The sequence below is a fragment of the Mesoplodon densirostris genome, chromosome 5 (genome assembly GCF_025265405.1).
Source record: "Mesoplodon densirostris isolate mMesDen1 chromosome 5, mMesDen1 primary haplotype, whole genome shotgun sequence".
Taxonomy (NCBI): domain Eukaryota; kingdom Metazoa; phylum Chordata; class Mammalia; order Artiodactyla; family Ziphiidae; genus Mesoplodon; species Mesoplodon densirostris.
Genome location: NC_082665.1, coordinates 58,248,701 through 58,257,047, shown reverse-complemented (window position 1 = coordinate 58,257,047; position 8,347 = coordinate 58,248,701). Strand labels below are relative to the sequence as shown.

General features: G+C 37.2%; 1 pseudogene; it reads left to right on the top strand.

The window, feature by feature from the left end:
- The first annotated feature begins 2,179 nt into the window (after positions 1 to 2,179).
- Positions 2,180 to 3,488, top strand: LOC132490455 (uncharacterized; annotated as a pseudogene).
- The last annotated feature ends 4,859 nt before the right edge of the window (positions 3,489 to 8,347 follow it).

The window sequence follows — 8,347 nt, the reverse complement described above, 5'->3', positions numbered from 1 at the left end:
AATGTTTATTGACATTTACCATGTGAAGGCACTGTTAGCTTTACTGAAGGGGAACACAAAAAGTACTGAATGACCTCTTGCAGAATGTACCAACACTGCTTTGTTCTTTACAGCTATAAAGCAAGGAACTTTCTAAAAGCATTTGGTTCATTCATTCATACGTTTACTCATCCATCTATTACTCCATCAGTCAGCGTATATTGGTTGAGTATCTACTTTGTGAAGGCAAAGGAATGAAAGGAGGAACACATTAGGGGTAGAAATAAAAATAGAACAGAATTTGGGTGGAGCTCACAGTTCTCAGAAAGTCCAGAATATAAAAATAACCTCAAGATTCTGGACAACTTACTCTTTAATACTAGGGTCATTTTCATTATTAAAAAGCATCTTGGTTTAGAAAGTGAGGTTTTAGCTTCTTAGATAACCTCTCCTCTCTTTGCCTCCATGTTTCTCTGGTAGTTACTTGAAGCTTTTGATCACTGGACTGTGGAACTATATTCATCAGGTCACGATAATTTCAAGAAATGAATAATGAAAGTATTTTCCATTATCTTTCTATAGGATTTTCTCCTCAGTCAAAAAGGGACCAAATAGTATGCTTTTCTAGGCAGGTGTGATACAAAATATTCAGTGTGTGATACAAAATATTCAGTGTACTCTCCCCACTTCCCAACTGATGGATCCGTTTGAAAAGTGACCCAGTTTCAGAATTTAGCTACTAGTTGTTTGTGTAAAGGGTCATAAGAGACCATCTTAGAAGTACTACATACCCAGACATATTTTGATATTTTCCTACGATAAAGTCCTGCTTTTAATTGAAGAAGGCCTTTCTCTTTCTATATTCTTCTACTCTTTTATGGAAAAAGCACTTGCTGGGAGTTAGGTGACTTGATTTCTAATCCCAGCTATGGTGCTGACTAGCTGTATGACTTTAGGCCAGGGGTTGGCAGGCTACAGCCTGCTGCCTAATCTGGCCTCCCACCTGTTTTTGTAAATAAAATTTTATTGGAACACAGTCATGATTATCTGTTTACATATTGACTGTGGGTGCTTTCATGCTATAGCAGAGATGAATATTTGTAACAGGGCCATATGACCCACAGAGCCTAAAATATTTATTATTAGGTCCTTTATGGAAAAAGGACTCCAAGCTCAGCATTACGCAGGTCATTATCTTACTTGAGTCTCAGCTTCCCCATCTGTAAACTTTAGGAATTGGATTAGGTTTTTCCCCAGGGCCCATGTCTTTCTTAGCATTCTGTTACTCTATAGCTCTTCCCACAGAAAAGCCTCATCTAATACAATCACTGTACACTGGGATATAAACCTATTCGTGTTTTCATTCACTTATTCAATTCATTAGGCACCTGGCAAGCCTCTGTAGAAAACTAACAAGTCTAAGAGACTCCCTGCCCTTGAGAAGCTTATAATCTGGTTAGAGATATAGTTACAATGTTCAGAATTTAAATTATAATAGAAAATAATAAAGGATAACATTCCAAATTTCGTGATTATTATTAAAGGTGTTCAGAGGAGAGAAATCATATGGGCTGAGATGATTAGGGAAAACCTATAGGGGAAAAGTGGAATGTTTTTAAAGAGTAGTCACCTCTATGACTCCATAGAATACTGGATTTAGTGTCCCTCTAAGGTAGTAGTTTTCAAATTTTATAGTGCAGGAAAATCACTTAAGTTACTAGGAAAAAAATGTAAATTCCTGGAACCCAGCTTTAGAGATTCTGAATGTAGGTCTGGGGTATGTCCCAGAAATCTGCTTTTTCAAAAAGTACCCCAGGTGATTCTGATATACATGGAGAATACTGCTCTGGAAATTTGGCAAGTTTCTGCCTAGGAATTTATGCTAGGTTTGGCTGAGTCTTATTAAATCATGGATTTTGTGTGACCAGGAGGAGCTCCACTGTCCATGGAGCAATTACTTCAGTGACTTTCTCTCTCCTTTTAGGGAATCTCAGATCTCCCAGGCCAATAAGAACAACCTGAGGACTCTATTTCTGAAGGCCATTGAACTCCTTTAGATAAGTCCAGAGGGGAAATCTGAGATCAGTACAGCTGTTTGTCTATGAGAGCTGAGGGTAAATCATTGGAGTCAGGGAACTAACTACTTCCATTAGCATTTGACTGTTGGTCCTTTTGTTGTGAGCTCCTTGTTTCTGCAAAGATGACTGGGGTCAGCATAGTGGGTCAAAAAAAAACCCTAGATGAGAGAGGTTGGGAATCTCCAGTCTGCATCCCAAACCATGTTGCTGATGACTTGAGCATATCACCAGATACTCAAGATACAGAGGATAGATTCCACCCATGGGAGAATGACCCTCTGAAGAGAAGTTTGGAATTATCATCAGAGCCATTGGAGGGGACATCTGGAATTCATGTGGGTGATGTTTCACAAGATCCTGTCAGGCCTCCAGTCCAGAAGAGAAAGCTAGATCCACTTCCAAAAAAAACATAGACACCTTAGAAAGGTCATAAGGACAAAGAGAATGAGAAAGAGCAAGAGGAAGAAGAAAGTGGAAACCCACTGCCCTGGCATTCTTCCAACACCTTTGTTACCACCACAAAGTGAAGAAGATGAGGTGGTAGATAAAAAGCTGACCCTACTCAGTGCCAAGGAAAGTGATCCTGACCTTCCCAATGAGGTAGGGGTGAGGCATGGGGCAGAAAAATTCTGGGCTTGCCACACACACACCAAGCATATACCCAAATGTATAATGGCTCGATACTCTAAAAATGTATTTCTTTCCCAAATAACAATTCTAAGCGGTTCCAGGATGGAGGCTGAAGGAAGAGGACGTGGGTACCACAAAGCCATTCAGTGATCCAGGCTGATGGTGCCTCTCCCAACCTCAGCATGCAGTTTCCATGGGGGATCCTGGGTTACTCCAGAAGGGAAAATAATGACAACTCTTCACCTGGGGTGGGAGGAGCTGGGGATAAGGAACTTGAGAAACAAACTAGGATCCTTGGGCCCAGATAGAGTATGAAAGAACTGGTTCCGAAGGTCAGGTTCTTTCTGTATAGTGCATTTGCATTGAGGGCTTTTAAACTTTTTCTTCTACTTGCAGAACAGATTACAGAGTCAGCAGGATGAAGGTAACTGTATGATGCATCAGGAATGTCAGATCCAGCCCTGTGAGCTCTCAGTGTCCCAGGAGCTTGGGCCCTCTTCTCCTGCAGTGACATCTCGGCATCACCACCACTCTGTTTTGGTCGTTTTTTAAGCTGTGTCTGCCAGACTTTCTCAAGGTCTAGGAAGAGGAAATCTCCTGGAAGAGGGGGCACCAAGCAGGCTGAGACAGGAGGTGATGCTAAAGCTCTGAGACCTGGTCTGCTGAGGGTTCTAGGCAAAAACAAAGTACAGCCTCGCTAAAGTCTGTAGCAAGTTGAAATTGATTTAGGTTTCCCTTGTGTTTAGTTTAATAGTTTTCTCTGTGTCATTGTTCCTGTTAGTTGAGCTCTTGTCTATCTAAAAGAGCTGCTTTTAAGTTGAGATCCTCAAGCCTAAAGAGGTAGTAAAAGCAAAGTAACTTTGAGGCTTTTAATACCGTGCCCAGGAGTGGGATTGCTTCTTACTTCCTCCTATTAGACTGAAGTAGGATTCACTCTGGAGCAGTGGTTCCCAAATTCATGCATATTTCACTCATGTATTTAGTTGGCTTAATTTTCACTAACCTCCCTGAGGATGGAAGTTGTACAGTTTCATCCTTTTGAGTAATGTCTCCTGATATCTATCACCAAGTGGAGATTTCTTATGCCCAGCTCCTCTCATTTTTTCTTTTTAACCTTTAGCTAGAGATTCATTTTGCATTCTTCATTTCAGTACTTCATTAAAATTCTGCCACTTTCTACTTGATTTGGCTATGCCAAGTCAGCGGGTGGTGGTTATTACTGTTCTTTCACATGATGCCACAATTACTCTCCCATCTCTAAGCATTGTTTCGTTTTCTTTTTCTTACTTGTTAGTAAGATACCTGGAGTGTGCCTGTGGTGTTCTCTCTGTATTGAAAACATAGTCACACTAGGTAATGCTCCTTTCTTGTCATTCTTTAGCCCTACTCTCACAGAATCCTGAGTTCTTCTGAGAATCCCAAATACAATAAGTACTTTAAAAAAAAGTTCTAGATCATTTCACTTCCCCCTTGTTCTGGTATGCTAGGTTAATCCTCTTCTCAGGATAGAAAATAAGAGTTTAAATTAATCTTATACCCTCCTATGAGGAGGGAGTAGGTTTAAGAAGAGTTTGAGAGTTTCTCTGTAGCTTTAATTACCTACTGTTATTTCCTACTTGTCCCAGTTTCCCAACTCATATAAGATTAATAAATAAAAGTAGAAATATCAATAAGTGTGTAAAGGATCTGCATAGGAAGGAAGTTGTATATTTTCTTGCTTCCTTAAGACTGACCTTGATGGTTACTATATTGGAATTAAAGATGACCAATATGTTTGTTTTGTTCTTTTCTCTCCTGGAACAGGGCTTTGTACTGTTGAGAGAATGTAGTTGGGAAGGGAATAGAATGAGCTGCAAGAGCAGTGGCAAAGATCCTTAAGACTCCCTTGGAGGTAATTGGTAAAAATTGACCTTGAAGAAGTCTTTTGTGTTATGGTGTGTTGAGGATTTCAAATTAGAATTAGGAATTTTGCTAAATGTCATACTCAGTGCCTGGAGTAAAATGGGGCCCATTTCTAAAGTCAGTCATGCTTTGAAACCTTTATTTTTTTTTTTTAAAGTCATTGATTTCTTGTTTTAGAAAGTATGGAGTTTTAATAGAGTTAATAGACCATTATAAATGGGCTCAAGCTATTATATGAATTTCAAATTATCCAAACTATATTTATGTGCATGTTTTCTCAATTTAATACAGGCAAGGCATAATGTACATAAAGTCTTGAGTCATAGAGCCTATTATTAAAGGCTCAAAGGAAGGTAGATATTAGTGTTGCTATTCATACTTTATTACTGTTATTGTTTCTTATCATAAGATGTTTCAGGATGAGCTATTTTATCATAGAAAAACTATCAGTTGGAGCCTAGTTTGCCATATCTCCAACCCGTCTCCCATACTGATTTTCAAATAAGGTTTATTTACTCCAAATTTAGAGGACAGGTTTCATATAAGGAAAGATCTGTATAAGCACTTAGTTTTGAAACTCTTTTGCTCATGTGTCTTGACCCCTTGCTCACAAACAGGAGAAAGGGTGTCCACCTCTCTTCTGATGCATTTGTAAATGAGGAAGTGCATGTTCTCTGGTTTCAGATTTTGTGTTGCTGTCTTTTTTGTTTGAATTATTAAGCATGGTTTATGGCTTAATAAAGTTGCTTTTATCAAATATATTTAGAAAGTTAGTACAACTGTATCAAAGTAAAAAGAAATTAAAAAATAAAATCTACTACTATTGATGAGAGATAAAGCTTAGGGGTCATTTTTTAAAATTGTTTTCCAGCAAGGCAGATAAACATATTATTAATGTGTTGTAAACAGAAATAATTGACAAGTATAAAAATGATCATATTTAATGTGTTTAGTTCCCTATTTTTTCATGGGAATTCTAAGAACTAGGTAGGTGGCAGGTGTACTTATTGCTATAGGTCAATTAAGTTGAGATTAAGCAGGTCAATTAAACTTTTCCAGTGATTTTCCTAAGATCACTCATTAAATCTGATAGGGAATCATAATACAAGTTCTTTAAACAGATTATTTAACCACAAATCTATGGTTTTCTTTTCTATATGTGATTGCTTTTGCTCTGTTCTTGTTCCAGCATGCCATACTGAAACACTTCCTGCTAACCATTTTGTTTTTTTCACCTTGTCCTCACATTACTGTCCAAATTCCAACTAATGTCATCTTTACTTACCTGGAAAATTTTAACATGAAAAAACTCTGGCTGATGTAAAGTTGTACAAAGAACAAACAGAGACTGTAATTAACTGATTTACTTATTAAAATGAGTTTTGACAGAAAAAGTAGAAATTGTCTAGTCCCACCCTCCTATTTATCCAAGGAACCTGAAACACAGGTAGCTCTCTCAAGATGACATAGCTGGTTAGGGACAAAGCTAAAACAAGTAATAGCTAATAGATTAAATATTGTACTTTTTGTGTATCATCTATGATCTTCAAGCAATCTGTGTAGGGTTGATATTAATATTTTCATTTTAAAGATGAGATCATTTAAGTTCAGAAAGGTCCCAGAACTTGATAAGTCTTGATGCGAAATCCAGACCCAGGTTTATTAGTCTCCAAAGCCTGTACTCATTACATTCTACCTCTCAGTATTATAATATTATAAAATCTCTTTGTTTCTAGTCTAACTCTGTAATGTCAAGAACAGGCAATTTCTTTTATTTGCCAGAATTTAGATTTTTAACCTTAATACATCTGCAATAAAAATAATCCAATAAAAAGAGTCTAATTAATGTGACTATTTCTTCCAGGTAAAATTTCTCTATTTGGTAGTAAATAATAAAATAGTTAACCTAAGTATCATTGATAAAAGAAAACTGCAGTATAATATAAACAAAGTTTTAATCATTACAACCAATTAAGCTTAGACAATTACTTAACTGAAAAACAATCAAGGAAAAAAGGGATAGTATACAATCAAAGCAGGGCCCTTCACTTGACAGGGTCACAAGATAAAGCACAGCAAAGGTGAATTATGTCCCATAGAGAGCTAATAGACTTGAGAGTGTTTCTAACTCATTTTCAGGTGAATGATTTGGGACGTGGGTAGCAGAGAGACAGGCTCTTCTACGTAACCCAGTGACCCTTGAAATAAGTGAGTATACTCCTGCTAATGAACTCCAGGCTTTAAATAGGAAATTTGAATTTTCTCACGCCTTAAAACATTCTTTTCATTCTGATTTGACAAGGCCTCTTTCAAGACAAAAGGAAAGAACAACAAAACTGGAAGATTCAAGCCACTGGACTGTGTGGCCAAGGAATGTTGTTCTTCATTTTTTCAAATTCAAGTCGTGAGGACAGCTGTTGTACACGGGAGATCAGATTGGTACAGATTTCTTGTACTATATTCTGTCAACTATAAAGAATTGCAGCACTGCTCCCATCATGGAAGCTCTGTGATAGACTGTCTCAGACACATGGTTAAAACCCTCCTGGTTCACAGTGCTAGAGGAAGTAAGGCTTTGACTAGGACCCTTGTTCCGCCTCTCCCCACCAACCCCCGTGCCTTAGAATCAGTCCTGCAGTTGGTAAGAGACTCAAGGAAGGCTATTTTAGTAGAGGAACACTATTTTTATAGAGGTTTATAGTCTACATGAGGACCAAACCCAGAACAGATTAAAAGAATCTTTAAATAAGTTACATAATTTTGGATAAATTCAGAATTCTGGGATTCTATTACAAATGATTTCTAATGTGAACTTCTTTCCTGGTTGTAATGTAATCACCATTCTGATTCTTGGATGCCTGTGAAAATACACAGCTCTGGCTCATTACAGTGGTAGCCCTTCTGGTGAGCAGGACAATAGATCCATTCACAGAGAGTGATGAAACAGTAACTGGGATTTTTAATAACTGCTGTGAGAAATAGCCCCTTAATGTCTGTCCCTTTTCTGGAAAGAAAGAAGAATTATAATGACTGTAAAAATAAGGAAAAGAGTACATTTCAATCAGCATTTAGTACCAAAACTTCTACTTGGCCTGTGATACTCAATAAGAATCTCTGGATAAAATTTATGTATAGAAGATAATAGATCCCATATGGTTATCCCATAACCCCTTTCCTAAAAGCTACCATTCATCTTAATTTAAAATTTGGTTTCATTTTAAAATTAAAATTATGAAGCAAAGGTCTATATCTAACTCTGTAAGTTGTCTAATTCTACCTGTTACATAATTAATAATAAGTAGCTGGGAAATACCTGCCTGAATCTGGATTTAAAAGTTGAAAAATTTAAATACTGAATCCTGGTTTTGCCATTTGCTATTGTGTAACTTTGGCTATTTATTTAAACTCATTAATGTTTGGTCTCCTCATCTAAAAATGTAAGATAGTAACACCCCAAAGGTGGTTTTGAGGACTTCATGAGATAATGTCTCTGAAAAAGTCTAGTGACTGTTTTGTAGTAGAAAGCTTTTGACATTGTAATGCTTATTGAATTCTTAGAAAACAAGACAAAACATTAACTTCACTAAGTGCTGTACAAGGGTAAGCAATGCATGGCAATCTTTACTTCTCAGAGAACTAAGTTCATTTCTGGGGGTACCACGTGGAGCAAATAGTTTTCATATTTCTTTATTCCCAATTTGAGTGTCTCTTGAGAAAATTTTTATCTCAGAATTTAAGTCAAAACCCCTTTATTGTTA